Below are 7,737 nucleotides of genomic sequence, written 5' to 3' on the forward strand. Positions count from 1 at the left end.
TATTAATTTTATTAATAATGTTAATATTATTATTATAATTGGTATTTTTAAAAAATTGCATTAACTTAACTAATCTAAAATATACGGTTATTGAAAACTACTACAATTTTAAAATTGTTGACCCATTGTTTAATATAGTAGGGTAGGGTGAGGTAATGTGAGTTTACGGAATAATCTGGGTCTAACTCATATTTATCTATTGTAATGACTTTAGGTATAAAAGTTTTAATTTTTACCACTTTGTTTTAATATATTAAGCTAATTAATTTTAAAATATAACCCAGCTATACCGTTAAAAACGGCAGTTTTTTTTAGCTAAAATGCTAGACACATCAGCACAGTCAATTTTTTTAATTGTTTTTAAACTTCGGAAAAAATATATTCAAATAAGGCATAACTACTATATTTTCAGGATTGTATAGCTTTAAGAAACTAAAGCACGTAGTTTGATTAAAACTTAAAATATAATCAGGTGGGGTAATAATTGTATATATTCAGGTATAGATTTGTAGATATTCTGTAGCTAGCTACGGAGCTACGATATTTAGCTAGCGACGCATTGCCATAAAATCACTATGTTTAAAGTTTAATTATTATTATAAGTATAATAGACTGAACACTAAAAATTGAATTTTTAAAGATGTTAAAGATTAGGAAAAAAAATAATAAAAAATACAAATCGCTTGAAATTCGCTATAAAGCTAGCTAATTGCTCGCTAGTCGCTAGCTCATTTCTCACCGGATATGTTAGTATGTCAGAAAAAAAAGACTGTTTATTATGCTGCTAAAGAACGTTCTGTTTGGAAAGAACATTAGGAAAAACAATAATTTGATGCAAACAAACGTGAAGGTTGAAAAAGAGTGCTGAATGATAATGATGAAACAATGTTTGTAAATGCGGCTCAGTATTGTCAAAAATATCGACTTTCATTAAGTTTTCTTGTAGATTACATTTGTAATCTACTAGATGAGTTTTACACAATGATGAGGATAAAAACTCTTTTTAAAAATGAAATTCCTGGAAAGATTGGATATCTTTTTTAAGAAAGCTTCATGTTAATAAACTGCGGGTACCTAAACCTAAAACACTTGCATTTTCCAGAGCTAAAATTTTAACTCATGAAGTTGTTGATCAATTTTTTACTATTTTATCTGATGTAATTCATAATAATAACATTGTACCAAGTAGTATATACAACCTTGATGAGACTGGTCTTTCCACAAATCGCTTAACAAAAAAAATATTTGTACATCTAAAAGCAACAATGCATACGAACCGGCTGCTTCTTCTGCTAAAACTAATGTTAAAACTCTGCATAAATTGTGCTGTTTTGCGTGCCTGCAGATGGAAGATATCTACCACTATTTGCTGTTTTTAAGGAAAAGTCATCTGTATTTTTAATGGCTAAAAAATGGATTACCAGGATGTGGTTTTGGGTTAATATCAAATGGATGGATATGAGGCTATCTGTTTGAAAAGTAGTACTTTACTTGAATTTCTGTTATCTACCTAATTTTATTTATCTTTTCTTCTAACTTCTTTTTACTTTTCAGTTCATGTTTAGGTATTTAGGCTGAACAGTCTTTGTTGTTTATTAAGTCATTGCAGATGATTATATATAAAAGTAAATACATTCTTTGTTTAGGTTTGCGGAGCACTTTATACCATTTGTTGACCAATTTTAAAAACCAATATTCTTGATCTAAGATGGTCATGGTAGTCATTTAACATATGGCGCCCATGGATAACGCTATCTATATTATTTGTACTCGACCACACTGCTCACATGCATTACAACCATTAGATGTACCTGTCTTTGAAACATTATAGAACGAGTTGAGAAAAATTTTAAAGCAATTTGCAAGAGAAACATAAAGCAAAAATATTAATACGACAGCTTCTACAGAATTATTGAAACAATTGCGTTAGAGACTCTCTCTACCAATTACTATTGTAGGATTTCATGGTACTGTTATTTCACCATTAAATAAAGAAAAAATGGAAGGAAAAATATCAGGTATTGATTTTCTCATTCAATCACCTCAACGTTATTGCTCTAAATCTCCAAGATTACAAACACCAAGATCTGCTATGCAAGAAGCTTGAATGTCAACCATATGTCCTAATGTATCTGCAGAAACAGCAGCAATAATATACCAACAAAAATAAAAAAGGAAGAGAGTACAAGCAAACTGTTGAGAACTTTTTAGGAGGAACAAAAAACTATAGAGGAAAAAAACCAAGTAAAAAAAAAATGTACAAAAGCCATTACATCTACTGAAGTAGACAAGAAATACCCAAAAAGATCCAAGAAGTACCTAAAATAGCATGAGTGTTCATAAAAATTAAGAGGTTGAAAAATAATTAGTTTTTCAGTAACACGTAATTAAAATAATATTAATATTGTTTTAAACCACCGTTTTTTATTTTTATTTTTCAGAGTTTCTTACTTTATTGTTGTGCTGTATATGTATGCAGTTTTTTTTTCGATATAAAAATATCGTAAGAGTACTTTTTAAATTAAAACCTTGTATATATGCTTTAAAAAAGGTGTTTTAAAGTAAAATCAGCAATTTAAAGCAGAAGTACCCAAATTTTGTGAAGACCCACATTACCCCAATACATGAGGTAATATGGGTCGAAAATGGTATCTTTAAAAAAAGATTCCCCATAAGCATTGATAGTACTCTTAGTAATAGATTTTTGTTAAGTTTTTTTATAAGAATGTCCAATCATGATTTTAAGATTTATCAGAAAACAGATACCTATACATTATATTATTCAAACTCAAACTCAGAAATAGGTAAAAATAGACTCAAATTACCACACCTTACCCTCGCACTGATCGATATTCTTTTTTTGATAATTTTATCTGACGCGGTATTTTGTACTAATCTGTGAACGGGAGAGACTGCCTGTTGCCCGTAAATACGCTTTTAAACTTTTCGCGGCCAATAGGGGAGACCGGGGCTAGTTGGCCGCAGGGGTAAGTTGACGAACTGCGTTTATCTTCAGAGCCTTTTATCAGAAAGTAATAAAAATTACACAGAAACTTCCTTATTGACCAATTCATTATTCACTGTAATATTATCAGAATTCGCGCATGCGCATGGGAGATTTATGCGTTTTTTGGACAAAAACTTAACTTTTAGAACATCGCTTCCTTTTTACTTTACAAAGAAAATAGTTAGTCTTTTTACTATTGGTTTACTATGTCCAGTCAGTGTAATTAGTTTACTATGTCCAGTCAGACTTTTTTTTCAAAACTGCCGTTTTTCAGGATCTATAAACTGTTTATTAAAAAAAAGCTTTCGGGGTAAGCTGACAAATTTTTCACGGGTTAAGTTGGCTCATAGCATATACTATGGGAAAAAAAAATATTTTATAAAATTATTTTTTTTAATTTTTTTTAATTTTTAACAATATTGAAAAAATTTATTCTTACAAAAAAATTAAAAAAAAATTTTTTTTTAGTTTTTTTTTTCACAGATAAAAAGTGGGCTACTGTTTGGCTTTTATTCGGACGAATATTTGGTACCAGATAAAAGTAATATTAAATTTTGAGATAAAATTGTTGCAAAAATTAAGGGTAAAAAAATTTCTATTAATTTTGCACTTAATAGTGCATTAATAATCGTTTTTATAGTTTGCGCCAACTTCCCCCGTGGTGGGGTAAGTTGGTGCAATTTTTTTTTTTTTTTGAGGGCCCAGAAAGGCCCCAAGAATTTTTTTTTGTAAATAAATGCAAATTTTGTAAGTTACCCTAATCCATACTCTTTAAGACTACACTTTGATATTTTTTAAAAAATGTACTGTTAGGGCTACAGAGCTCATAGAGTAAAAACCGAACCAACTAGCCCTGGTCTCCCCTACTATGTTTTTCTTCTAGCTCTGGTTTTTACTATTCAATAATGTGAAATTGTAAAACCAATTTTCGTCCTTATTTTTAGTTGAACAAGTATCTCAACACTCATAATAAACCTTTTAACTGCTTTTTAAACGTCGAAAGCACACACTTTCAGTAGCAACCTACTTGCTTCAGATTCAACTAAACTGTGTTTGACGAAACATTTGTAAAAATCTAGTATCAGTTTTTGCATTTCGTTGCAAATTTTATTCAATCTCAGGTAATACTACTTCAAAACAATGATTAATAGTTGTTTCATTTTTTGGAAAACGTATTAAAACTTTTAAAATGCTTCAGGTAATTTTTAAAGATTTACAGCAAACCTGTTTTGAACAAATTCAGTAATAAATGTTTTATCTATAGAATTTTTTAAACAACCCATTTTATATTAAGTAAATGAAAAGCGTTGAATATCAGAAGAGTTTTGAATCAGACATATCACAATTTCGTTAATTTTTATTAATTTGTCTTTTAGCTCTAGGGCATAATCAGAACCAATTCTTGTGAATGACAGAAGAAGCTTGTCACTCGTAACTAGAACCTTGTGAATGGTAGTTGACTTTTACTGGTTGCAAAGTTTTCATTTGATTAATTCTATGATTTGTGATCATTGAATTTAGATTCACCTACTGTTTCCATTGTCAGTTTATTGGCTCAAGACATAAATGTCATTCAGTGTAGGTCATGCAAGGACCAGCAACTATCCAGTTAAAGAAGTTGACTTGATATAATATTCTGTATTTATATACTTTTATTTTAAACTTAAATCTTCTCCTGCGTTTAATTTTCATTAAAGTTGATTGCGGTTTTAATTGTTTTAAAAAAAATATTAATCTAGCACAGTTAAACTTACCAAACAGAGTATTGTTTTCAAATTAATATTTTCTAATGTAAGAAGAATTGGTTCTTTTTCTTGTTTAAGTTGGAATAAAAATTTTACCATTGACTCAAAGAAATGCATCAGCTACCAGCAATGCGACCCCGAAATACTGATAATGTTGTCTTTTTTTGCTATCAAAACGCTACCAAAATGCAAAAAGTGTACAAATAAAGGTAAGTAAATTTTTTGTAATAAATTTATAAGAAAAAAGCATTGCTTGTTTAAGTTAAAATGACCGATTATGCTAGACTATAAATTGCGAAGTTCATGACTAATCATAATTGTCCCTGTCTAAATTGGTTTTCTCCTGGCTATTTATAATATAAACTAGCTTTAAAACGAATTTAGACTCTTGATTATATTGAGAGTCTCAATTCTAACTTAAATAATACTTCAATTATAAGATTACAAGGCATAACTTATTATAAGATTACAAGGCATAACTTATTATAAGATTACAAGGCATAACTTATTATAAGATTACAAGGCATAACTTATTATAAAATTACAAGGCATAACTTATTATGAGATTACAAGGCATAACTTATTATAAGATTACAAGGCATAACTTATTATAAGATTACAAGGCATAAATTATTATAAGGCATATCATATATCAAGGCATAAATTATTATAAGATTACAAGGCACTTATCATAAATTATGCTGTAACTTACCGCCACATAAAGTTAATTATTATTACTACTTTAATTTATTAAAAATCAATAAAAAGTAGGTTTTTTGAATAAATAAAATTGTAGTGCTTCATAAAAAACGCAAAATCAACTACTTAATATAATTAAATTATTGGACTTTCTTGAAAGTTTTTATTATCAAATCATTTGTAAGAAAATCTAAAAACTTGAGACCATAATTCAAAACGTTTCAAATGTTATTGTGGTTTAGAGTTTCATAATACTTTTTTTCATATTGGCTTTTTAGAAAAAATGTTATTTTTTCAAGTTTTCCAAGTTTGGATGTAGCAAATTTATTCAATTAAAATAGTTGTTTTTTTCATTTAAAGAAATTGTTCAAAAAGTAGATTAAAAATTGTACAAATTTGATATTAATATTTATACATTAATGAAAAAATTTGATTTTAAAATACCTGCAGCACACTTTTATCCGTTATCTTAAACTACTCCAGGGACATTCAATAACGTAAACCCCGTACCTTTAAAACCAAGTCTTTGGTTAATCTAAGCTTAGGGGAAAGGGGGGTAATTAGTACCGCTGTGCAATTCGTACCAGCGTCATTGTTCTTTTTCTGATTCGTTGAAATTTGCGGAAACACGATAAAATCAAGCCAGCAGATAAAATATGAATACTGACCAAAAAATGGCTGAATCGAACGTTAAAGAAAGGAGGTAAATCTGTTTCCTTTTTTTACACTACTTGATGTAATAATTACACTGTCTTACTAGTCGTACCTTGCAGGCATGGATATACGTAACTTATTTATATTTTTTTATGGTGTTAGCCCATTCATTCTTCTTCATTAACAAATACGTTTTTTTCCGATTCACTCTGCCCATTAAAACACTGAAGTAGAAAACTATGTTTAGTTATAGTCGGATAAATCGTACCTGTGATGGTGGGGTAAATTGTACTTGTGGTACTAATTACCCCAACCTTTAAAGATAACAAAGGGCAGCGTTGGTGCTGCTTCATGTGTGATGAGGACATTAAGGAGGATATGATCCAGTGTTTAATTTGTGGAGCATGGGTACATGTTGCATGCTCATCATCTGAGTCTCAAAATGGGTCAAATGATAGTTATAAATGTGAATTATGTCAATAAATATATTTTACAAGTGTAGAATGAACCAGTTATTGTTTTATTTATTACTTATTATTAGTGCTGAGCTTTTTCTTTCTTCATACCCTTTCGTACTTATTAGCCTCACTAGTGGTTCTATTTGAACCTTCTTGTGGGTAATTAGTACCACCTTATTTATTTTTAGTTTTTATAAGTGTGCTCTTTGTTTTAATATTTACATCTTGAAATCATGATTGTTTGTTTTAGTTTCATCAATGCTTGTTTCTATCTAAAAATAAACTTTTTCCTATATTAGAGTTTTAAAAGTTTTTAAAAAAGAATATCTGGGTTTTTTTTACTGCAAATACAGTCGAACTTATTTAAAACTCAAAATTAGTCTGAAAATCATGTCTCAAAACAACACTTGTTTTAAAAACAATAAAATTTAAGCTAATTTGAGAAGCAAAATATTAGTTTGTCAGCGAGTTAATTGAAGTATTTATTTTTGAAAATGGTTCATACACTTATAAACTCTCCATAAACTAAAAGACAAAAATATGTGGTTGTACCTTTTAATAAATTAAAAAGACTTTACTGGGTGGCTAACCACGTAGTTGACCAGTTTACTCAAGATGTTCGAAATGTGAAACAGATCTTACCAGCATTACAAAAAGTCGTAATGCTGCTAACAGTTAAATTTACTATTTTAGTTATTGCTAAAAAACAAAAGACCTTTAATTTAATTGCATATTGGATTGAGATTTTACAAATCATTATCTGTTTTTTTTAGGCTGTTATTCAGCTGCCGAAACGTTGTTCTGGATTTGCATAGTAAAAGACCTTACCCCCGTATCGTATAATTGTATACAATCATACCGTATTGGATACCGCTTATTACACGTAATAAGCCACAAAAAGAAGAAAAACAATATAAACAAGTTTTTTTGTGTATTTATTAGATTTTTCTTGAATACTCTAAGTAAAGATGTGCAAAATATAAGTAATGTATATACTAAATTAAATTATTTCCAATAATTATTAATTTGTTAAAAAACTAATTTTACTAACAGTTATTATTAAATTTGCTGAATTAAAAAGAAAATATTTATATTTTAAATAAAAAATGAAACGTAACGTACATTGTTCGAAAGATAAAAGAAATTTATTTAAAAATTTACGAAACCAGGATAA

At 28.7% G+C, this 7,737-nt stretch overlaps 1 long non-coding RNA gene across 1 annotated transcript; it reads left to right on the plus strand.

The window, feature by feature from the left end:
* Positions 1 to 3,957: 3,957 nt before the first annotated feature.
* On the plus strand, positions 3,958 to 7,531 carry LOC136081078 (uncharacterized). Its single transcript, XR_010638872.1, has 3 exons — positions 3,958 to 4,128; positions 4,384 to 4,961; positions 7,337 to 7,531. It is a non-coding gene; the product is annotated as an uncharacterized LOC136081078 (long non-coding RNA).
* The last annotated feature ends 206 nt before the right edge of the window (positions 7,532 to 7,737 follow it).

This window comes from Hydra vulgaris, chromosome 06 (assembly GCF_038396675.1).
Source record: "Hydra vulgaris chromosome 06, alternate assembly HydraT2T_AEP".
In the NCBI taxonomy this organism is placed as follows: Eukaryota; Metazoa; Cnidaria; class Hydrozoa; order Anthoathecata; family Hydridae; genus Hydra; species Hydra vulgaris.